This window comes from Macrosteles quadrilineatus, unplaced genomic scaffold (assembly GCF_028750875.1).
Source record: "Macrosteles quadrilineatus isolate MER2022 unplaced genomic scaffold, UCM_ALF_1.0 Scaffold_6__1_contigs__length_79288215, whole genome shotgun sequence".
NCBI lineage: Eukaryota > Metazoa > Arthropoda > Insecta > Hemiptera > Cicadellidae > Macrosteles > Macrosteles quadrilineatus.
In genome coordinates, this window is record NW_026542599.1 from 61,214,126 (window position 1) to 61,241,189 (window position 27,064).

Sequence of the window (27,064 nt, forward strand, 5' to 3'; positions counted from 1 at the left end):
AACTCAATAAATAAATATGGGGAACAAAAAAATATTGAAACCCAAACAGCCAACAATAAAAGACAAAGATACATGAAATGCAAGGATATGATTTTTTGAGACCAAGTAGGACTGTGTTATGATAAAAAATTAATGCAAACAACAATGCTCGTGGTTTTGTCAATTGAAAGATAAAATGTCCATAAAAGAGGATTTAACTTATAAAATAACACTGTATATTAATTCGAAGTTTAATATGAAACCGTAAACAGTTTTGAAGGGAGTAGGCAACGGCCAGCGGCAAATTGAATCTTCAAGATGAAAGTACAAGTAAGAAGTTAAATTTAACAGCTAATATAAAACTATTATTCCCATGATCAAAAAGGTTTGGGATCTAATGATAATTACCCTAGTAATAAATAAATAAGTTGTCAAGGAATGACAGTGATACAACTTTTATGAGCTTTGCTACTGAGTCATAAGTTTTTTGAAGTACTTGACTTGATGTGATTGTCGAGATAAAATATTTATGGCTTTGAGATTGCTAATGTGGTTTCTATTGCATAATTACTCCATAGTAATAAATGATGAAAATGTAAGCAAACATTTTATAAAAAACCTTTTATGTTCTTCTAACAAATTTTTATATCATACTTAAAATGGCCCACACAATTATTTAAGGACAATTACCACTAAAAATTACCCATATTTACTAAAAAAAGTACATTTCAGTAAAAAAATAAGTTCATTCCCAGATTTCCCGGTTCGTAGACACTCTGACAATACATTATTTACACATCATTCAAGCGTCGGCGGCTTCACGATCCTCATCTTCCTGTTCTTCAGGTGCTCTTTGACACCCTGCCCTAAAATTATAACACACAGATTAATATTATATTTCGTTACTAGGGACCCCTGAATGTTTACAGCTGTTACGTTAAGCAAATGGCATTATAGCAAAAGCTAGTCTAGAATGTTGACGTCGGCAGCTTGACTTAAAAAAAATGAAAACTTAATTTCAAAAAAACTGAAACCCTAAACTGAAATTGTGCCTTTCACATTCCCTAGTTCTCAGAATTATCTTTCTTTCGACACAAAAATAGTGAAAATCTATCAAGTGGTAGATTCAGAATCGTGAAATAAAAAAACCCTGTCAAGTATTAATGATTGTTGCAGTATTTGTCTGAGATAAATAAAATCACCTGAGCTTTAGTATAACAATATAGCCTACTATCAAAACTGAAGCATCCGGAATTAAGAGAGAAAGCTAGTCCTAGCATATTGTTTTGTTAGCCTATGTTTTTAACCTCACTAAGTGAATTTTGTAATACAAATTATCACACTATACATACCCTTTCTAAGTCTTTGATTTTAATTGTGTCTGTGGCAGCCATGAAGCAACTGATTTCTCTATTTTGCTTTGTTCAATGTTGGCCCATCTCTTTTTCGTCATTTCTTCAAAAAACAAAATGCATTTAATAGAACATTGCAAAAAAAATTTCTGCAATTTTTGTGGAGTTAACATTTATTAAAAATTATATAATAAATGAGTAGCCTAACATGTATGTTTGCGCTCAATATTTTTTTATAATTTATAAGTCTACACATATTTTAAAATAGCCACTTTGTTCTAAATTTTATAAGGATTAGGCCTACAAAAATATAATAATATAAGGAAGAAAAATTGAAAATAAATAAGTTATGGGTGAAAAACAGATTTCGTACATTAAGCGTTAGCTAAGAATGCATAGCCTAATCATAGCTAGGAATCTGGCCGATAATTTACATCAATATCACTACCTACTTCTTCAGGATCATCAACCAGCCCTTCAAAATCACTTTAATCTTCTTATAATTAAATTCTTATAATTTTAACACTAAGACAATGGAAACGTTTAATAAAACACATCAGTCATCGGTGGTTAACCAAGTTGTTTACAAATACGCACGTCAGCTGCCTGGTAAAATATTTTTGGAACTAAAATGAAAAGCGTCTAGAAACATACATCAGGAGAAAGCTTAGAATCTGCCGAAAACGATACCAATCTTGATCCAGTTCAATCTGATTAAGTCAGTCCCAGAGCCTTCGCCATAAACGATGTTTGTGTGTCGCAAAAGCGACGCATAACACCACGGCGGATGTGTTGTGCATCGATTACGCGATGCTTAACACTCGGAGGGCTAAATTATGAGTTAACCAAGTTTCAAGGTCTAGTAAGTTAACATATTTATAAACTTAACTTATAGTTGAAAAACCCCTGCAGCCCTTAACACAACAAGTTTAAAAATAGGCTAACTTAACTTAAATCAATCCCTAGCTGATGTAACTTAGCTAGGCCTAAGCCTAAATACCTAGTCATATTACTTTTAAGCAGTTACCGCATTAGGCGACAGGCCCTACAATGTCATTTTCTATTTGAGTTGGGGACGCCACCTAAGTGAGTAATTCAATTCAATTATGAGTTTATAAACTTAATGTTAGATGTCTTGTGTAAGTTAGGTCTAAGTTATTTTAGTTTTGGTTACTGTAAATCCAACTGTATCATTTAGCAACGACCATTTACTAAAAACCCAACGGTAACTTACAGTTTCAGTAACATAGCCTGTTATATTTATGAGAAACAAAAGGAAATTCATAAGAGTTTGCTCACATAGGCTAGGCCAATTCTAGAGATGGGCCATGTTACCTACCAAATACCTATCAAAGTTATTGGTTAACTTAGACCAGGAACTATTGGAGTACCTCTATTTCATTTTAGGTTAGGCCTATATGTTAGTTTAGAATAACTGAATCACCACTGACTGAAAAGGCCTAAGTAAGTTATAACTCACCTTGTTTGCTGCTTAAGAAGCTATGTAGGATAAAAACAGTAAACTTAATGCACCTAATAACTTTTAAAACAAACAAAATGCCGTGATGCCCATCAGCCCGTGATCATGATCAAATATCAACATCAACAGACTGGAGACTGCTGTAGTCAGTGAACTGCGAAACTCTGGTAGAGTCTAGAGTAGATGATACTTGTAAGAATGTTAAAACTCATCCAGTATACTTATACAATTACAAATAATAAATAATTTATTTTCACTACTGTTAACCTGTTGTTATTAACCATTAAACTTATACAGGTCGCGCAATTGATGGTCTAGGTCTAACTTGAGTTTGGCAGTCTGCCCCTCCTCCATATGACTCTTTCACTTGATTTTACCACTATCGTACTGTATTTTAATCAAAATCGCGGGGAGCTGTCGTTGCTGACGCATTGGCCACATACAATGAATACACAAACTAGTTTGTGTATTCATTGCCACATACACACAGCACAACACACTGACTATTATCCTACAAGTATAAGTGTCCCATAAGGAAAAATAGAAAAAATGTGCGAAAGATTTAAAATTTGGGCGAAAAAACACGAAAATCGTTATAAATCTTTTTACAAAACAGACCATTTCAAGATTATGGATGGCCATTGTAATTTTTGTAACTTATATTACTGAAAGGAAAGCCGCTTTCATAAATATAATATCCAGAACATTTTGGTTTTATAACATTAATTATTATTTTAATGATTTTTAGAAGTTGCATTTAAATTGGTTTAAAACTATTTTAAGACTGTTGTAAACTTATATCAATACAATTGTGATACGTGTTTTCGAAACATTATTAAAATTGTTTCAAAACTATTTTAAAACTGTTGCAAACTTATATCAAAACAATTTTGATATGTGTTTTCGAAATAGTATTAAAATTGTTTCTAAACAATTTTAAAACTGTTGCAAACTTATATCAAAACAATTTTGATATGTGTTTTCGAAATAGTATTAAAATTGTTTCTAAACAATTTTAAAACTGTTGCAAACTTATATCAAAACAATTTTGATATGTGTTTTCGAAATAGTATTAAAATTGTTTTAAAACAATTTTAAAATTGTTGCACACTCATATCAAAACAATTTTAATATAGTTACTAACCATCTATATTAAAACAATTTTGAAATTGTTTAAAACTTATATTAAAATTGTTTTATATCCAAACTTATTTTGAAATTGTTGCAAACTCTTTTAAAATTGTTGTACAACAATTTTTTTGGCTTTTCAACAATTTTTATGCTGACTGGGACTGCTTAAAATTGTATAACTACTGAAATAACAAATATTGCGTTATCAAATTTGTGTTGCTCTTGAATAATGCACACATTAGCATTCCACTTATAATACTTACGTTCAAAAGTTTACAAGTTTTAGGGATATATTAAATAATTGAAAACGTGTTTGAATGGTAAAATGTTGTATTTCCTTGTCTTGTGAAATATTAATTAATAGCCTATAAATTTACACCAATCATAAATATAATCAAACCAAACTTGATGACCAATAAAGATCCAAACTATAGAAAAACTCAAACTTAAAAAACATTGATTTCTTATCAATAAAAAACATCACATTTTTAAATATTTAAATAATTCGTTGAAAATAATTAAACCCTCTTTGTTAACAAATCAAACATCATTATAATATACTTCATTATAATATACTTTTAAAGATTGAAAACTCATTATAAAAAATAAAATATACTAGTTAATAATATAGAAAGAATAACATTTTTAAATATTATAATAAACCCTTGAAAATAATTAAACCATCTTTATAAACAATAATACTAAATAAAAAAATAAAAACTCATGATTAAAAAACATATACTAGTTACTGTATCACTATAGAAATAACACTATTTACACAAGTTGCCTGGATTACTTTACCTACGACCGGTTTTTAATTACAGTACTAATTATCACTAAACACGATTTCCAGAAGAGGTTATGTTTTCGTTTATAATCTCTCATTGCCACTGACAGAGATGCAACGACTCGTTGTACGAATCACTAAATGCACTTAAATGTTAACATTTAAATTGATAAACAGATGATTAGTTGAAGTTCGAAGCATTACAATAATTCTTTTATTTTTTTAAATTATTTTACTTTTTCTCTTAATCCTTGACCTTCATTGGTCAAGTAATGTCCCCGTGTAGTTAGCTAAAACTATGCTGTTATGTAAGTAAACAATGCTGTTTGAGAAACTTTTCAATTTTAAGAACTGAACTGTAACGGCATTAAAAAAACGGTCGTAGGTAAAATATCAAAATAAACCCTTGAAAATGATTAAGGTTTGTCACATGAACGAAGCATGAACGAAGTCTGTAATTTTTTTGCGAATCGCTTACTAGCGATTTGAACGAAGTATTTCCGCGAAATCGCACCTCTCAAATAACGTTCTCTTGCAAGGTTTACTCAGTTTTTTCTCTTCCTGTACTGCTTCCCTCCATTCTCCATTGAATAACTGTTCTACTTCTATGTCAATTTAGTTAGTTTTTCAATAGAATAGTTTCATTGTGAATCTGGGTGAGATATATCAATTAAGTTCACGTATATTGTTCTAAACCATGATTGTGTTTATGTTAAACCAGAACTACATATGTGTTTGTTAGCACGATAACTTGAGCAAAGATCATCAAATTTTAATTAAATTTTGTATAAACGTGGAAGCCTACATTTATTCAAACAATTTCGCGAACCAGCAAGATCGGACTATGGGAACGGGTTTTATGGGGTTAAAAATTGAGTTTTCCTATTTTTCACCCTAAAACATAAAATTTCGCAATTTTTTTTATTATTACAACATTAATCTAATTGTTGTTTCTGCATTTTAATAATAAATTACAAAGCAATATTGCGTTATTCATAACAGCGCTAGCTATCAAGGAGTAGCGTGGATAACTAGTATAATCTGCAAGTTTGTAATATGGTTCCTGTAAAATTAAAATATAAGTAAACGCAAGCACTTGCTAAATCAAGGTTATAGCTGTAATCTGTCGGGTCGCGTATTATAGCCCAGTAACTTAAGTAAAAAATCAAGGCCAACAAAGACATGAAAGATGTAAAGCTGATTTTTTGCATGGTGATAGTGTATGATAGGAAGGGTGTTTTCTGATAGTTCCCCGGATTTCCCCCCCTTGCTTCCCTTTAAACCCCCCCCCTCCCCCAAAACACCAGTTTGAAAGTGTAGTGTTTTACTAAATCACCTATATCTTTTAATGTAAACGAGCTATCAGCATAATTGTTTTTTCTTTGAACTCCCCGTTAAATTTACTATAATAAAATAACCTTACATGTAGCATTATCTCTATTGGGTGGGTTTATATCTGTGATATAACAAAAAATTTTATTTTTTTAACATAAAATTGTAGATTAGGTCAAACCCCGGTTTTTGCAGTAGGTCGTACGTCAATGTGTTTGAAACAAAACTTTTTACCCATTTTATGAGCTTTCCAAAAATGTATAACAATATATATTTTAATTTAAGTTGTTACCGAATGAAGCTCTTTAAATCCATGCTTCACTTAGTGCACTTAGTGCATCATTCCAAATTGTTCAGTAAATATTACTAAATGATTACTTTTTATTTATTTATTGTTTACACACCCTGTGTGAATGTTTAACAAGCAAAATAAGATCACTTAACTACAAAATTAGTAAGAAAATAAGTATTCACAAGAAATAAAAATGAAGTAATCGGTAGTTATAAGAAAAGGCAAATATTTGCTCAATAGGTTTATTTAATTAGCCTACAGTTAAAAAAGAAACACTTAAGTAAGACATAAACAATACAGTACATATCAACTTTCTTTTCCCTCATCATCGTCAGTTCCTTCGTCAATGAAGGGTGGGAGTGAATTTATACAATCATTTATACAATCAATTTAGTTGTACAAGGTTAAAAAAAAACAATTTAGTATTTTTTCACCACTTAAAATTTGTAGATCACTTAGCTTATTACCAATAACTTTTAAATGGAGGGAAAATCTACCAAAGTGGATGTGATATTCTGAAAGAGAATACAAATTACTACAAATAACTACTATGCAAGACTATGCATTTTTTGAAAATACTTAATAAAGGCAGCCAAAGCTGGCTAAAAATAGAAACTTGAAAACAGAAACTTGAAAAAAGAAACTTTCACCACAAATATTTGATAAAATCACACTTTCATAATAATTTGCAAATCTAAATGAATTAGGCTTTCCAATGACCCAATAATTAACAAAATCGGTCTAGTAGAAGTCTAGATTTAGTTGTACAAAGTTTAACGAAAATATCCCTTACTCAGTATTTTATCATTACTATAAATTCAGAGGTTGCTTAGCCTTTTAGCAAATAACTATTAAATTGTGAGGAAATCCACCAGAGTGGAAGGTGATATTCTGAAAGGGAATAAATTTCCTACAAATTGGTACCATACACTTTTTGGAAATACTCAAAATAAGTAGCCAAAAGTCGCACCCAAATAAAACGTGTAAAAAACACAGTTTTCAATGCATTTCTTATGGAAAACATTTTTTTATATTTTTCACCATAGATCATAACAAAAACAAACTTTCATAATTATTTTCAAATTTAAATGACACACATTTGAGCTTTCCGACGACACAATACTGTAATTAATAAAATCGGTCCAGTAGAACTCTAGATTTAGTTGTACAAATATTTTTAAAACTGAATTATACAGGGTTAGTAAAAAGTGTGGAGACCCCCTGTTATTTTTTTAACGGCCCATACTAGAAAAACTAAACTGGTCACACCTTTATGGCATGTTATGAAGTACTTTTTGGGCATAACCACCACTTGGTGTACATCCTCAAATTGGGGGATTTTGGGGGAAACTCAAACAACCCTTTAAAAACAACATTTTAAATGTTAAGCCCCATTGAGTGACTCCTCATTTTGAAGGTCCTGGTCGAAGAAAACTAACAACGCAAACTAGAGGTTTCTATCTCAATCCAGTAAAAAATGGAAGCTGATTGAAATCTGAAATTACTTGCAATTTAATATTTAATTGGCTGCCATATTTTACTGTGTTAAGATAGAGACCTCTAGTTTGCGTTGTTAGTTTTCTTTTATTATGATTTTCAAAATGAGGGGTCACTCGATGTATCATTTAAAGTTTTTGAGTTTCACCCAAAATCCCCCATTTTGGGTTTGGTAACCAAGTGGCTATTAGGCTTAAAAAGTACTTCATAACATGCCAAAAAGGTGTGTAGAGTTTAGTTTTCCTAGTGTGAGCCGTTACAAAATTTACAGGGGTCTCCAGACTTGAAAAGCTGTAAGTTAAATTTAACTTCTGAGATTTTCAATTGGCTGCCATTTTTTACTGGATTGAGGTAGATACCTCTAATTTGCATTGTTGGCTTTCTTTTACCAGGACCTTCAAAATGAGGGGTCACTCGATGGGGCTTAAAATTTGCAATTTTGGAGTTTCCCCCAAAATCCCCCATTTTGGGGATGATCACCAAGTGGCGGTTATTCCCAAAAAGTACTTCATAACATGACCTAAAGGTGTGCCGAGTTTAGTTTTTTTTTAGTATGGGCCGTTAAAAAAATTAATAGGGCGTCTCCACACTTTTTACTAACCCTGCATATAGAATAGATATTTACTGGACAAGTTGGAATGGTGCGCTAAGTGCGCTTTGTGGCGGTTTGAAGCATGGATTTAAATGGCTTTATTCGGTAACAATTTAAACTAAAATATATATTGTTATACATTTTTGGAAAGCTCATCAAATAGGTAAAAAGTGTTGTTACATTGACGTACTACCTACTGCAAAGCCGACGTTTGGCCTAATCTACACCTTCACGTTTTAAATAAAATAATATTTATTTTGTATCACATATAAAGTCCCACCCAATAGAGATAATGCTACGTGTAAGGTCATTTTATTAAAGTAAATTTAACGGGGAGTTCAAAGAAAAAACAATTATGCTGATAGCTTGTTTACATCAAAAGATATAGGTGATTTAGTAAAACACTACACATTCAACCTGGTGTTTCAGGGGAGGGGGGGGGGGTTTGGGGGAAGCAAGGGGGGGAAATTCGGGGAACTTTCAGAAAACACCCTTCCCATTATATACTATCACCATGCAAAAAATCAGCTTTACATCTTTAATGTCTAGGTTCTTACCTAAAGTGACTGGGCTATTAGGGCGTTATCTTTTTAGCTTCAAGTAACCCTGTTTTACAAATACACAGTAATTTAATTGAATAAGGTAACATTTCCTTAAGACAAAATTAAACTACAAAACGTAAAAACACAATAATAACCCCAATGCATGAAATATGTCCTAATACCACAAAAAGCTACATACTAAGTTTCATATTAAATCACACACTCGTATAAATATGCTCTAGGCTCAAGACCATAAAGGACATCAAAGTATATGACAACATACTTCATACATTGCGCACCCCACATATACATGTGTAGGGGTTTACGCTTGATATATCAGAATATAAGAGTTAAATATGTTAGTGCTCAAATATTTGGCTATGATTTTTTTCGCAAACCCTTAGATTCAGCCTTTAAAACTTGCCTACATTATACAGCAAAAAACATTTTTATTATTCAGAACGTTTATTTGCAGTTTTGACTAATAATTTTTTAATGTTTACATTTAAACTTATTTCTCAGAGTAGACTCGTTAGTGAAATTCGTTTTTGTTGTATAACAATAACAATTACTTAGGTCTAGCACAACACTGTACAATATGTCCAATGTCAATTAATTAAGTTAATCTATTAAAGTCAATTAATTGTTAGAGGTAACCCGATGTCAAATATATGCGAATTAACTATGAAATATGATATTAGCGCGCATGATAAAATGTTATTATATAATTTGTTTTATTACATAGGTACCTATTTTAGACTGTATTTTAGGATATCATGGAAATTATACATAAAGTAATCCTATGTTTACTTTCTTAATTAATCACCACGAGCAATTCTCGGTCCCCTGGTTCTAGGCTATTATAAACGAGTTATTTTCAATATCGGCTGTAAAATAAATTTAATGTGTTGTGGATTCCCAGGTTTAAATTCCATCAAAATAAATTGACATTCCACTGAAACTTAAATGATAAATCCAAAATTATTTGCAGATAAAAGGTAAGTTTCCTTTATATTGCGTTTACACTTTTTGACTTTTTTCTTACAATATTTCTTTGACTTTTTTACAATCGAAAAAAAACCCGGTACTATCAATTTAACCCAACAAGGTGAAGCATCATACTAATCTTTGTTATTTTAATGGTGTAAACTAAGATTTAAATTTAAAAAAATACACGTCAAAAGACAAACGATTTTTTGGGGTATAAAACTAATTTGTTTGTTTCAGATATTATTTAAAATTACGCTTAAATCAACCCAAAAACAACTTAAACTTAAACTTAAACTTATTTTTTATGTTGTCGACGTAAACAAACAAACATTATTTGTTATTGTTTGATAAACTGTTTCAATTTGCAACAACCAAAACTGTACAATCAATGTAAATTTGGACTTGTTATATAAGGCCTAGCTGAAAAATGTCATTAGTTTTGAAATTTTCGTAACTGGATTAAAGAAATTCAGTATTCCAATGAATGTTTTTATTTAAAAAGTAATTAGTCTTTGTAGTGTACCGAAAAATAACGTTGAAAACACAAGTGAAAGTGGATAGTTTATTCTCAACACTATTAAAAAAAATTAAATTACTTCTAAAAACAGTTTGCTACAGAAACTCTACATGACCTAGGTAAGATGTAATTATTATGTAAAACAAATTGTGATGAAAATCACTCCAAAATGCCCGCCGCGGACGCGGTACTTTCGGTGTGGCATGGCTCGAGGTACATAAAACGTCTGGGTGCGGTACTCTATCGGCGGTGGCGGTGGATGTTGGTGCAGTTTCACAAAGCACGTCGTTCTCTTACTTTTGAATGGAAGTATAATAAAATAAGTGGAATACCAATGTGTGTATTGGTTTCAAAAGCAAACCAAATTTCATAACGCACTATATTTGCGTAGTGGTACAAAGTTAAGCAATGTTTAATTTTTCGTGTTAATTACTTTATAACGACAATGATTGTAGCATAGTGTTTGGAAACTAGAATGGCTTGCTGTAATTTATTTCTTACATCAAATTATTATTTACATTCTATTACTCAATTGAACTCTAACTAGTCTGTAACTCAATTGTTTAGTGAATATAAATCAAATGTATGCAACAGCCAAGGAAGAACAGTTTACTCGCACCCGCACGGAAGGGATTAAGAGATTAGGTCAGGTTAGAAAGAGTACAGTCAAGACAAGCATTTTGCACGACGCGCTCGCTGGCGTGCTAGGCACGGGGGAGCAGCTTACCACCTCCCGAAGGGATTAAGAGATTAGGTCAGGTATGGAAGAGTACAGTCAAGACACACATTTTGCACGACGCTCTCGCTGGCGTGCTAGGCACGGGGGAGCAGCTTACCACCTCCCGAAGGGATTAAGAGATTAGGTCAGGTATGGAAGAGTACAGTCAAGACACACATTTTGCACGACGCTCTCGCTGGCGTGCTAGGCACGGGGGAGCAGCTTACCTACGCCCTTTTGGGGTTTCTTTCGAATTGTATTGCCTAACTCGCAACCATACAGTCAGACTGCAGATATGCACACCCAGGCGCGTGTTTTAATGTATAATATGTCTGGTTGGTACTGAAAACAAAACGAAAAACACTTATCATGAACAGAATTCTATGTAGCATTTTAAATCCAGGATGGATTACAGAGCTAAATGTTTATTTTAGATTATTCATTTACTATTCACTGTTAGTTGTGTATATCTATGTAAGTAAAAGAAATATTTTACCTTACAAACTTTTGATTTGCTTACATTCTTATAGTATATTATTGTTTTGATGCGTTATGTCAATTCTAAAATTATAAAACTGAAAACATAAGCAGGTTGAGACAGCATCTGGTGACACCGGAACTGCTTAAACAGCTCCTTTTGAATGTTTTCCCAACTGAAAAATAATAATTTGTCAACTGAATGTTAGTAGTAGCCAAAGGTCACTCCTATCACACCCACCTGTCAGGGCTGATGGGGTGAATTAATTGAGTTTAAAGCCCATCAGGCGGAAATGGTTGCTTCCGGTGCTACGTCACTTTGTGACGTCATAGGTGATGTGTAATGGTAACAGGATACAGGTGGTAGGAGCTGGTGGTAATGGATAGGGGATGAAACAGCTGTCTGTACAGTAGTGTGTTTAAATAGCTAATACTTGTTCGTTTGCAATTGTCTTAAATGTATTGGGAATATCAACCAACAGCTACACCAAGGTTTTAAACCAAAACACAGCTTACATGTAGACAATAAATTGAGTTAAAATCATATTGTCGACGGTAACATTTAACAGTAGCCTACAGTATTGTACTAGTGCCCGCGGCGGCGTGGTGCAAGGTTGTGTCGTTGTGTCACCGGCCGCCGTGAATTAGGCTGAGGCCGCGAAGGGAAAGTGAGCGGGCAGTGGAACAAGGTCAAATGCCCCTACTCAACCTCCATGTGGATTTGTATCCACAGTTCTACAGTTTGCTTTCGGACATAGCGGCGGAGTGTTGTACGGTCCTGGGTCTATCGTTTGCATCGTTGATGCCATCGTAATACTACACCTCGATTGACTCAACAACACAAGGTATTGTAAAAACCAATTTTAATTTATATCTTATGTTAGATAGTCGCAGGTTAGCTGTTTGTGGTTAAAAGATGTTTATACAGAAATACGTTCCAAAAAGTAGATATATTTTCCCCATGTTAGTAAATATTTGTTGGTCTTAAAAAAAACCTTAAGTAGTGGTGTATTACGGGTACTGGAGACCGTGACGTAAAAAATTAAGTAAAATTAAATATCGTTTATATTTTGTTAAACAGTTTGACAGATCAGACTTTGTGGTCAAAATATGTTTATATAATGGAGTCTTTAGAAAGACTGTTTTTTTTTTTTAAGTGAATTATACCCAATTCCATGTGTCCTGACTTGTGCGAATCAAATAAATTAGTTTGCCATCTTCAACGTCAGGAGGCTTTGGCACATTTAATCGTGTCGGAAAGCAAACCTCTAAAAACTTGTTGTCATAAAAGAAAATAAACGTTTTACCATTTTCGTTTTGTCTTTGTTCTACTAATTGATAATGTTTGTTTTGTAACATATATTTAAATGTTACTTTTTCTGTTTCTATTGGACTTACTAGTTGAGGAAGCTTCATTTCTTGACATATGGCTTCGGGTGATAATTGATTAGAATAATTTGATCCTGATGCATTCCAATGTAGTGGTAATTTAATTTGCTTCTGAAACTTTAGACGTAGTGACATTGACTTGCGAAAATTGCTAGTTTTAGTAGTAGTAGATTTCTTTAAATCTTCTTTTATTCTCTTTAGTTTATCTTGTGTGATTGTACTTGGCTTATCCATAGTTAACATCAGAACAGAGCTAGCATATGTGAACAGTCTTCGTTGAAGGTTCGACACTGAATGATGTGATGTTGGAGGTTTGGAGACTTCCTTACTTGGTAGGTAGAATTACCCGACAGTAGGGAAATTTACCCGCGAAGCAGGGTAAACCTCCCAACCGACCCCCTCCCAACTGGCTCGCGGATAAAAGTAGCGGCAGCGAACGGACTGTAGTCAGTCTCACCCAACTGGCACAGCTGACTGGTTGAGTGTAGACTGACTGACTTTTGATTAAAACCTTTCGTTAGATTTGGCCAATCTAACTTAATGTTTTAGTCAATAGCATGTGCTGCATGTTGTTTTTTTAGCTTGTATCTTAGATGGTTTTACTTTATGGAGTGCATCGTGTCTTTAGTACTTGAATTGCGCAGAGTGTTGTATTTTTCTAATCATGTGATATTTCAGCTAACAAAGGATAAAGAAGTCCCCCATTAAAATGAACAATCTTTTGTGACTGTAAATATTCTATATTTAAAATTTAAGTTGACCATTTTGTAATTAGTTGAGAGGTCCAACGGCCTGCATACTATTCTGCATTTGGTTAAATTAAATTTTAAACTTTTGTTGTCATTGGTAGTTTACTTATGTCAGCTAACAATGAACACTTTCTTGTGACTGTAAATATTCTATATTTTAAAATTTAAGTTGACCATATTGTAATTAGTTGAGAGGTCCAACGGCCTGCATACTATTCTGCATTTGGTTAAATTAAATTTTAAACTTTTCGTTGTCATTGGTAGTTTACTTATGTCAGCTAACAATGAACACTTTCTTGTGACTGTAAATATTCTATATTTTAAAATTTAAGTTGACCATTTTGTAATTAGTTGAGAGGTCCAACGGCCTGCATACTATTCTGCATTTGGTTAAATTAAATTTTAAACTTTTCGTTGTCATTGGTAGTTTACTTATGTCAGCTAACAATGAACACTTTCTTGTGACTGTAAATATTCTATATTTTAAAATTTAAGTTGACCATTTTGTAATTAGTTGAGAGGTCCAACGGCCTGCATACTATTCTGCATTTGGTTAAATTAAATTTTAAACCTTTGTTGTCATTGGTAGTTTACTTATGTCAGCTAACAATGAACACTTTCTTGTGACTGTAAATATTCTATATTTTAAAATTTAAGTTGACCATTTTGTAATTAGTTGAGAGGTCCAACGGCCTGCATACTATTCTGCATTTGGTTAAATTAAATTTTAAACCTTTGTTGTCATTGGTAGTTTACTTATGTCAGCTAACAATGAACACTTTCTTGTGACTGTAAATATTCTATATTTTAAAATTTAAGTTGACCATTTTGTAATTAGTTGAGAGGTCCAACGGCCTGCATACTATTCTGCATTTGGTTAAATTAAATTTTAAACTTTTCGTTGTCATTGGTAGTTTACTTATGTCAGCTAACAATGAACACTTTCTTGTGACTGTAAATATTCTATATTTTAAAATTTAAGTTGACCATTTTGTAATTAGTTGAGAGGTCCAACGGCCTGCATACTATTCTGCATTTGGTTAAATTAAATTTTAAACTTTTCGTTGTCATTGCTAGTTTACTTATGTCAGCTAACAATGAACACTTTCTTGTGACTGTAAATATTCTATATTTTAAAATTTAAGTTGACCATTTTGTAATTAGTTGAGAGGTCCAACGGCCTGCATACTATTCTGCATTTGGTTAAATTAAATTTTAAACCTTTGTTGTCATTGGTAGTTTACTTATGTCAGCTAACAATGAACACTTTCTTGTGACTGTAAATATTCTATATTTTAAAATTTAAGTTGACCATTTTGTAATTAGTTGAGAGGTCCAACGGCCTGCATACTATTCTGCATTTGGTTAAATTAAATTTTAAACTTTTCGTTGTCATTGGTAGTTTACTTATGTCAGCTAACAATGAAAACTTTCTTGTGACAGTAAATATTCTATATTTAAAATTTAAGTTGACCACTTTGTAATTAGTTGAGAGGTCCAACGGCCTGCATACTATTCTGCATTTGGTTAAATTAAATTTTAAACTTTTCGTTGTCATTGGTAGTTTACTTATGTCAGCTAACAATGAACACTTTTAAGCTTTTGTTGTTATACCTAAACACAGACTCTTTCCTCACTACAACAGAAGGAGAGATAGAGCATGTTTGCTCCATCTCTTCTTTTGGTATTATTTTAAATGACCTTGACCTACTTACAGGACTTTGAAAATATTTTGGAAAAAATATAAAAACGGTAGTAATGGATCTTGTATATGTTTGAATCCGACCGGGCATATATTCTAGCTAGGGACCTACTATCGCTAGTTAATTTACATAAGCAGGTGCAGCGTTGTTCTACCCCCACCACTCAACCCGAGCGTATAAAAGGGCTGCGAGCAGACGGATGATTGTCAGTCTTGCACAACCGGTGAAGCTGACCGGATGGGCAAACTGGCTAAAGATGAGACCCTTAGTTTAGAGTTGGTACCACTCTAACCTAAGGTTCTTGTCACTTAGTAGTTATATTAGAAGCATGTTGATTGTAGTATTTGTTGGCTTGTAGTTAGAGGGTGTTTTGCGTATTTGTATCTTTGGTAAGGGTGTTGTATTTCTTAATTATGTGATGTTCTATTTCAGGTATCAAAATAATAAAGTCCCTATTAGTAATTTTATTTTCAATTTGAGTTGATCATTGTATGTTACAAAGTTCTAAGTGACATTAGTAAGTTGAAAACGTTCACACAAAACAAAAACATGAAACCAATAGTAAATTCATGACATAGAGTTCTCTTTGACATACACACATTTTTATGGGGACAGTTCGTTGACTGCGCTGCTCCGGCTATTGCTAATGAGTCTTTGATCAATACCATGAGGACAGTCCTTTGGCTGCGCTGCCTCTGATCAAAAAGACTGATACATTGGTCTTTAGCCAATTCAGACTTACACACAAACATGAAAATAAAACAAACACTAAGTTCCCCCACTACAACAAAATGAGATAGATGACATTCACACATTTTTATGGGGACAGTTCGTTGACTGCGCTGCTCCGGCTATTGCTAATGAGTCTTTGATCAATAACATGAGGACAGTCCTTTGGCTGCGCTGCCTCTGATCAAAAAGACTGATACATTGGTCTTTAGCCAATTCAGACTTACACACAAACACGAAAATAAAACAAACACTAAGTTCCCCCACTACAACAAAAGGAGAGATGGAGCTTATTTTTGCTCCATCTCTCCTTTTGGCATTATTTTGAAATGACCTTGACCTACTTACAGGACTTAGAAAGCTTCCCTTAAAATACATAACAAACACTAAGTTCCCCTATTACAACAAAAGGAGAGATGGAGCCAATTTTTGCTCCATCTCTCCTTTTGGCAATATTTTTAAATGACCTTGACCTACTTACAGGACTTAGAAAGCTTCCTTATAGTACATTATTGGGAACCGAGAACAGTTCTTTTAAGTTAACACCAACGGACACAACATTTCCCCTCCAACCACAAGCTTCTCCCCTCCACCCACAAGCTTTCCCCTCCACTTGAGTTTTGCTATAAAAGGAGGTTTGCTTCGCAGGCAATCATCATTCAATGGTCTGAAGTAGTCCTAGCTAGCTGAGTCAGCTCCAGTTACTATTCACTGTTTCATTTGCTATCATGGCTTACCTTAGAATTCCCACTAGACCCTCGAAAGTAGTTTCTTCATCTTCAAAGTCTCTTCCTCGATCTATTTTAATTTCATCACATGCGTCAGATCCAAAATCGGTTCTTCGAGAAATACTGCAGTCAGAAGGTGCAAGTCCTGGAGCAGAAGAACAATACACCTTCCGAGCCATTGGTGATCAATCTCCTCCACTGATTGAAATATTGTCTTCATCTTCATCTTCACAATCAAGTTCGTCTTGTTCATCTTCTTCGGAGTTAACCTCATCTGATTCATCTACAAGCTCTTCCTCGTCCTCTGACTGCACTGTTGCTGATATTCTATCAACACCTACTGCTACTAGAACTGCATCTCCACCTCCAACTTCTACACCATGTATTTCTCCCTCGACAACTCCACCTTTACAATTCACTATTCCACCACCCATCATATCTCCTCTAAAAGACTCCCTACCAGCCACTTCCAAATCCTTTGACCACCTTCACACTTCTCCTTCAGATAAGTGTAAACAATTAATTGCTGACAGGAGAAGAAAATTTGCACACACCCTCTCTAAGTGTCGATATGTTTTTAAAAAGGGTGCTAGTAAGGGGGAACACTGTGAAAAGGTTTGTGTTTTGAATAGTGATATGTGCTCCATTCATTCAAAACACAATAAAACCACAGAGTCTTCCAATAAAATTAAAGAACTTCCCAAAGCAATCCGGGTAAGAAGGATGAAAAGGTGTACGAAATATTTCTTTGTCAGATGTGTATGGTTTAATAACATCATTATAAAACGTAACGATACAGGAGAGCATTTTTCAATTAGATTACCAAGAGATGTTGTAAACCCTGAACATCCGAAAAGAACTGACTACCTTATCCGGGATGCTAAAGGAAGATTGTCTTGGAAATCTTCAATTTCCAAGATCAAAAAGACACGGTAATTTTTTTCCTTTTAACATTTTACATTACCAAAGATAACACAGTAAATTCAATTTTTCCAAATTCTTAAAAAAAAATGTGTGAGCAATTTGTTTAATTCTGATACATCATGTGTAAAAACATGCTGCAGAATTAAATGAATTGTTCACACATTTTTTTTATTATCTTGCAATGACCTTGACCCACTTCTTAAACTTAGAAATTTCTGCAAAATTTTAAAATAATGATAATATCAATTTCTACCACTACTAAAATTAAGGTGGTTTGTTTAACCCCACCCCCCTTTACCCCCACCAGTAAATAAAGGTATAAATGACGCTTGATATTGCACACGATTCATTCTTAGATTGGAGCTAGCAGAGGCAAGTTTAACTATGAATTCCCCAGCTACAATAATAATTAAAAGAAACTTAAAAAACCTTCAAGAAGCATTTGCATTCAGGGGAAGTTTAGAAAAATATTTAAATCATAGTGTGACATGTCATTTTACTTTGTGGAAGGAAGAGAGAAACATCTGGAACTCAGAAGCAAACGGGTTGAAACTAGAATTAACTGATGTACGATTTAATAAAATAATTCGAAGGCTAGTGGAAATGTTAGAAAAAGGGTATATTGTGACTGCCACATTCTACATAAAACCAGACCGCAATAACTAAAAACAAAATGGAGTAAAGGTTAAGGGTGGGGGTAAAGGTAAATGGTGGGGGTTTGTCTATATAACATGTTTGCTGAGGTACAATCAGTTACTTCAGATTTACCACTCTTGTACATTATGTCTCCTGTGGACAATATTTTCCCGACAACTTCTTTTTTAAAAACCTTATTGGAAAACATTGTTTTTGAAGCTGGTTCAGAGGAAGAAGACATAGACTTGGAGGAAGAATCTTTATCCGAAGAAGAGTTGGAATCGGATGGTGACGAAAATTTGGAAGTATTGACTGATGAAGAGTTAGATGAAGAAGATAGAAGTTTTCTACTTGTTGAAGATTCATCATCTACTGAAGAGATGGTATGCTCGGAGAAACTTGTTGAGCTAAGGGAAACACCTACAACAAGTCATATAATGTTTAGTGCAATGTTTAGAAGTAGAAGACGATTGTTTGACTCTGACTCCGACTCTGACTCTGACTCTGATAGTGTACAAAAATTAAAATGAGAGGGTGGGTTGGGAGTTTGTTTTGCAAATCATCAATTTCCAAAACAAATACAGTAAATTTTCTATTTCTAAATTTTTAATCTTTGAAATATTTAATTTCTTTTAAATCCTGATAATCATAAAATCATAAAAGACACAGTAAATCGGCTTTTTCAAAATTTTGAAAAAAATGTCTGAGCAATTTGTTTAATTCTGGTATATCATGTTTAAGAAAACATGTTGCTGGGTTAAATAAATTGTTCACACATTTTTTTATTATTTGACAATGACCTTGACCTACTTAAAGAATTTAAAAATTCCATGGTTCAACAATAAAAGAAAATGTTACCCATTTCCCCCACTACTATAAAGTAAAGTGGGGAGTGGTCTACCCCCACCACTATATGGAGGTATAAAAGAGGTTTGACATCCTGCATTAAACATTCTTATTTTTGGAACTCGCAAACGCAAGCTTAGTCAAGATGAATAAACAAAAGATTAGACATAATGAAAGAGAAAGAAGGAGGGTGATGAAGCTAAATGAAACATTTGAGGTATTGAGAACCATACTCAAAGCTAAAAAAGGAACATCTAAACTTCAAATTATAAATTTATCAATTGAAAGAATAAGGTTTTTAGAAAAGGAAGTTGAAGAAGCAAGAATGAGGACTGTGGGAGAAATGAAAGAAGCTAGTGCTATAATTGATAACCACGTTGAAAAATTAAAAGAAGATGATGATGAAAAAATGCTGTCGGACATGATACAATTAATGAATGGTGAAATGGAAGAGCGAATTCTGTCGGAAATGATGGATTTATTGGATAGTGAAATTGATGAAGAGTACTAACAAATAAAAAAAAATGGGACGTGGGTAGGTTGGGTTTGTCTTGGAAATCTTCAATTTCCAAGACTATAACACAGTAAATTGGGGCTTTTCCAAGTTTTGAACAGTAAATAACTTTTTCCAAATTTTGAATAAAAAAATGTCTGACCAATTTATTTAGTTCTGATATAACATGTGTAAAAACGTGTTTCAGAACTAAACGAATTGTTCACACATTTTTTTATTATCCTGCAATGACCTTGACCTACTAAACCGGAATAGTTAGTAAAAAATAAAATACCTTGTTTTTCTATAAATATGTTTGAAAGTTGAAGAATAGCCTGTATTTACGTTAGATTATAAAGAAATTGGGAAATGGGGTGATGTCATTAATTTAATAGTAGTAGTAGAGGGGAGAGAGGGGAGGGAATGGTATAAATAGGGGTGGATGTTCACATCTTTCATCAGTATGCTGCTGCTTCTTGAATAGAGAACATCTACAACATGCTACGCTGCGCCATTTGTCAAGCCACATTCAAGGATGAAATAGATCTTCTACTTCATGAAATAGTCGATCATCCTACAAATGAAGAGGAATTGGAAGGATATCAAGACTTGATTGAAGAATTGAATAAAATAGGACAAGGAGAAGAAGAAGAACCGACACCATCTACTTCAAGAGATCGAGGAGAAGAAGAACCAAAACCATCTACTTCCATGCTACGCTGTGCCATTTGTCAAGCCACGTTTGAGGATGAAATAGATCTTCTACTTCATGAAATAGTCGATCATCCTACAAATTATGAGGAATTGGAAGGATATCAAGACTTAATTGAAGAATTGTATAAAATAGGACAAGAAGAAGAAGAAGAACCCAAACCATCTACCTCAAGAAATACAGAAGAAAAAGAACCAAGACCATCGACTTCAAGAGGCCAAGAAGAAAAAGACCCGAAATCATCCACTTCAAGACCAAGTGTTATCCATTACGCACCTAAACTTTCAACTTCACCTTCAACTGCTACATCTTCAACAAATGTGGAACTACACGCTCATGCTCTACCAGGTAAAGTGGTAACACATTTCAAAATTGACAATGCCACATTAAAATTGGAAGAATTTATGTTTAGTGCAAAAGGACTAGTTATTAAAACGTTGCAAAGTGAACTACAAAGATTAAATTTTATAAAGTTTGGACTATTGCTGGATGCTATGTTTACCAACATGCAAAATGAAACATCACCTAGAGGATTTTTAACAAAAAACAGAACCATTATGTTTGCCTCAGATATTGAATCAATTGTAGATGAATGTTTTGAAGAACTTTTGACAAAATTGCAAGAACATGAAGGCAGAGGATCAGGATGGACTGTATTGAACATATCAGGCTTGGATGTAAGAGTGCATAAACATGGATATGGAATGAGAGGTAGTAGCTATATTCCTCTACCCAAGAAAATTGCTAAAACTCAATCTTGCATAAATGTACAAAATAATGATACTGAATGTTTTAAATATTCAATGTTGGCGAAATATGTCAAAAATGATAATCCACAAAGGGTAGGAAGAGAATATGTAGAAGTGCAGCACAATTATAATTTTCAAGAAATGAGCTACCCTGTAAAAATCAAAGATATCACCAAGTTTGAAAAAAAGAACCCAAATGCTTCTGTAAATATATTCGGTTTAGATTCATCAAACAATGTATATCCACTACGTATAAGTGCACAAGAACTAATTAATCACACAGACTTGTTATTAATCACCAAAGGTGAAATATCGCACTATGTATATATTAAGAACTTTAACAAACTTGTTAATTCACAAATTTCAAAGAAAAGAAAATGTAAGACAATTTGTAAAAGATGTTTCTGTCATGTGAATAAACCTTTGAGAAAAGGAGGTTCTGAATGGTTGTTAGAACATAAAAGGTTATGCAATGGAAATGAAGAAGTTAAGATTAACCTACCACCAGCTGATAGAGCATTTGTACAGTTTAATAATGTAGTTCATCAATATAGAATTCCTATTGTCGTGTATGCTGATTTTGAATCTACTCTACTACCGTTAGAACATCAAGAGGAGGACACATCAAGAAGAAACAAGTACCAACTACATTCACCCAACAGTTTTTGTCTACTCATCAAGTCAACGCTTTCCGAAGAATATTTACAAGATTATGGACTGACAGCTGAACCAAAAGTGTATCGTGGTGAAGATGCAGCTAAACACTTTGTTGACGAGCTGTATAATATAGCTGAAAAAGTAGAGGCAATTTATACACAGGTAAAACCTATGACACCTATGTCACCCGATGAAGTTCAAGAATACGATTTATCAACATCATGTTATTTGTGCAAGAAAACATTTACAGAATATAATCATAAAGTACATGACCACGACCATCTGACTGGAAGCTACAGAGGTGCTGCGTGTAACGCTTGCAACTTAAACTATAAAATTCCTAACTATATTCCAATTGTAATGCACAACTTAAGCGGCTATGATGGACATTTTATAATACCTGAATTAGGGAGGGACAATGGTAAAATTGATGTATTAGCCGTAACGATGGAAAGGTTTATTAGTTTTTCAAAAAAGGTTGATAAAATGAAACTCAGATTTCTTGACTCCTACAGATTTATGCCTTCTAGCCTTATGAAACTATCAGAAAATTTGACAAGAGAAAATTTAATAGAAACAAGTAAAATAGTAGACAACAACAAATTGGATTTAGTTCTTCGAAAAGGAGTCTTCCCCTATGATTACATCGATGGATTGCACAGATTTGACGAGACATCACTTCCTCCACCAGAAGCCTTTACCAACAAGCTGAACAATTCAGAAATATCACCAGAAGATTACCAACATGCATGCAGAGTTTGGAACGAACTTGATATGGAAACATTAGGGGATTATTCAGATTTTTATGTTAAACTCGATGTAACTCTGCTTTGTGATGTAATGGAGGAATTCAGAAACACCTGTTTGGGAGCATACGGATTAGACCCTCTTCATTCTTACACCTCTCCAGGATTAGCTTGGCAGGCGATGTTAAAAGAAACCAATTGCAAACTTCAACTTTTAACAGATATTGATATGGTGCTGATGGTTGAGTCCGGTGTCAGAGGAGGATTGACTCAAAGCGTTGTAAGACATGTAAAAGCCAACAATAAAGATCTGCCAAACTACAACCAGCAAGAGCCATCAGTTTATCTTGGGTATTTTGATGCAAACAATTTGTATGGATGGGCAATGTCCAACCCCCTTCCATATGATAACTTTAAATGGATCGACCCAGAGTCAATTGGAGATATTGTTCAAATTCCAAAACATGGTGACACAGGATATATATTAGACTGCGATTTCGAATACCCAGAACATCTACACGAACTTCACTACGATCTTCCTCTTTTACCAAAAACAGAAATTTCACCAACTGGAAAACATCCTAAATTAATGATGAATTTAAATAACAAGCAAAGATATGTAGCGCACTTTTGGACTGTACAACAAGCACTTGAATTAGGACTTCGTCTAACCAAAGTACACAGAGTTTTGGAATTTTCTCAATCTTGCTGGCTGAAACCCTACATAGATTCCAACACTACAAGAAGAGCAGCAGCAACGTCAGCCTTCCAAAAGGACTTTTTTAAATTAATGAACAATGCGATATTTGGTAAAACTCTGGAAAATAAAAGGAAACACAAAAATGTAAAACTTATAACAGATGCTAGGAAATTGGAGAAACTTGTACAGAAGCCCAACTTTGGATCATCAGTAATCATTAATGAAAACCTTGTTGCCGTATCTATGAAGAAAACTAGTATAAAAATGGATCGACCTTTGTATATAGGAATGTCAATATTAGATATATCAAAAACGCACATGTATGATTTTCACTACAACAAGATGGTTGCACATTATGGAAGAGAGAACATAGTTATAACTTACATGGATACAGATGCTTTTATTTACAAGATAATTACTCAAGATATGTATAGAGATCTTCGCACATTTGTATATAAAGATGAATTTGATTTTTCTGACTATCCTAAAGATCATCCGAACTACGATCAGGACAGAAACAAGAAAGTATTAGGGAAATTTAAAGATGAGGCTAACGGAGTGTTACTTGAAGAAATCGTAGCACTTATATCAAAATTGTATGCTGTGAAACTACATGATGACAACATTATAAAAAAGGCAAAAGGCGTAAAGAATTTGTATTTGAAGAAAAATGTACTTTTTGAAGACTACAAGCAAGTGTTGTATGAAGATAAAGTTATAACTGCACACTTCAACACAATCAGGAGTTATAATCATCAACTGTACAGCGTGACAGAAGTTAAGAAGGCGCTCTCCTGCAACGATGACAAACGACACATCCTACCAGACCGGATCCACACACTTCCATTTGGTCACTATTCCCTTAACCCTATCGACTAATTACCTTTTCATCGTCCTACACCACTTATCCTTTCTCCTTTCCGTAAAATTGGGGGAACACAGCATTGTCCGCTGTGTTCCCCCTTTTTTACACAAGGTTAGAATGACCTTGACCTATATAAGGAGATGCAAGAAAAAATGAAAATCATTACTTTGCCAACATTGACAGTGAAAACAACATAATGGCTTTTAAAGAAAACATTGTAAATGAGCTACACAAACCTGCAAGAGTAAACTTTCCAAGAAGAAATACAACTGTTAAAGGAATAAATGATTTGTATCAAGCAGATTTGATTGAAATGCGACCATATAGTAAAATAAATAAAGGACATCATTATATACTTACAGTGATTAACTGTTTTACCAAAGTTGCAGATGCATTACCATTAAAGGATAAAACTGGTAAAAGCGTAACACAAGCCATGGAAATCGCTATAAAGAGAGATAAAAACAAAATGAAACATTTACAAACTGATGATGGCAAAGAATACTTTAATAAAAGTTTTTCAAAGTTAATGGAAAAATACAACATAAACCACTACTCAACCAAATCTGAAAAAAAAGCGGCTATAATTGAAAGATTTAATAGAACGTTAAAAGGAGCGATGTATAAAATGTTTTCAAACAGAGGAACCTACTTATGGATTGATATTTTACCAAAGTTAATAAGTGATTACAACAACAGGTTTCACAGAACTATTGGGATGACACCAAATGAAGTAAACAGTAAAAATGCTAAACTTGTATTAAAAAGAATAAAGCACAATACAAAACCTAAGGTTGAAATAAAGAAGCCTAGAAAATTCAATGTAAATGATAAAGTTCGAATAAGTAAGTATAAAACGATATTTACTAAAAAATATCTACCTAATTGGACAAATGAAGTATTTACCATATACAAAGTGCAACCAACTATACCAGAAACATACATATTAAAGGATAATAAAGGCAATTTGTTACAAGGTGCGTTCTACGGACATGAACTATTAAAATCTACAGTAGGTGATGTATATCTTGTTGAAAAAGTGTTACAAAGGAAAAAAGACCAAGTTAAAGTACGATGGTTAGGTTTTAACAAAACAGAAGATTCTTGGATACCTATAAAAGACCTAATTTAACGGGAACAGCTCATTGTACTATTGGATTTCGAATAAGATGGAGATTGTTTGTCATAAAGATCAATTCAACATTAGTAATATTGATGATTACACTGTTGATAACGACACAATCAACACTGGCAAACATGGAAGTTTACTTCCAAACACAGTCAGATGTATTATAAGTGGTCCTTCAAACTGTGGAAAAACTAATGTCGTATTTAATTTGATTACAAATCCTAAAGGATTGAGGTTTAATAACTTATATATTTTTTCAAAGTCACTACATCAGCCAAAGTATCAATTGTTGGAGAAAATCATATCGAAGGTGTCAGGTGTTAACCTTTATAAATTTAACGCCAGTGATAAAGTTTTGCAACCAAACCAAGCTAAACCATATTCAGTATTTCTATTTGATGACGTTTCGTGTGAAAATCATGATACTATTAGGAACTATTTCGCCATGGGAAGACATAATAATATCGACAGCATATATATAGGACAAACATACAGTAAAATTCCAAAGCAGCTTATCAGAGATAATGCAAATGTTATAATTTTGTTCAAACAAGATGAAACCAACCTGAAACACGTATATAACGATCATGTAAATGCTGATATGTCATTTGATAAGTTTAAACAAATTTGTGGAAAAGCATGGGCAGAAAAGTATGGATTTTTGGTCATTATGAAAGAACAAGCCATAAAAGACGGACGATATAGAATAGGGTTTGATAAATACGTTCTGCTTCACTAAATATCACTATTTCAAATCAACACTTCGTACTGTAAACATGGCAAGTCAAGAAAAGCTCTTAAAAGAAATAAAATCACTTAGTGATTCTATTAGACATAAAAACAGAGCTCTGAAGTTAGGTATAAGTGAAAGAGAAAAGTTTATAGAATCAACGTTTAAACCCGTTACTGATCCTTTAAACAGATTAGTTAAAAATATTGAAAAACCTTTCGAAGGAGATGCTATTCTACCGATTTCTAAGTATGAAAAAGAATCAAGAGATTATGAACAATACAAACAATTTCAATCAACTGAAGAAAGTGGTGAAAGTGAAGAAAGTGAAGAAACAGAAGAAACTGAAGAAACTGAAGATTCAAGAGAAAAAGAAGGATTTTCCGCAGGTCAAGAAGAAGGATCTACTAATCCTACAAATCTAAGTACATTAAGCACAAACATAGCATTCAAAGGGAATTTGGGCAGAAAATATTTATTAAAGATGTTACATTCAACACAGGCTAATCGAAGATATCATATTTATGGAGCTAGACTAGAAGACAATGGTATTATGATTGGAGACAGTAATTTGGATATTGATGAAAACGATAACATCCTTATTGGTAACCAAAAATATAAAGGTACAACAGGACTGTTTGAACTTATTTTTAAAAACAAACCTGGTAAATATACCAAAAAAGACCTATCAGTGTTTAAAAATATACTAAATGATACAAATGCACATAAAAAGCAGTATTCCAAAGATTTGCCCATTTATCGAAATCGATCAATAAAATACACAAGTGTCATAGCTGATCTTTTTCCAACACAAGTGAAAAAATCTCAACTTAAAAGAAGAGCTATATCTACAGCTGAATTAAATGTGTTACACAAAAGACCAAGAACCAACG

The 27,064-nt window shown here is 33.2% G+C and overlaps 1 long non-coding RNA gene across 1 annotated transcript; it reads right to left on the bottom strand.

The window, feature by feature from the left end:
- Window positions 1-648: 648 nt before the first annotated feature.
- On the bottom strand, window positions 649-2,917 carry LOC128997111 (uncharacterized). The gene is made up of 3 exons (XR_008491096.1): window positions 2,812-2,917; window positions 1,332-1,434; window positions 649-845 (listed from the first exon to the last, which is right to left on the bottom strand). It is a non-coding gene; the product is annotated as an uncharacterized LOC128997111 (long non-coding RNA).
- Between the last annotated feature and the right edge of the window lie 24,147 nt (window positions 2,918-27,064).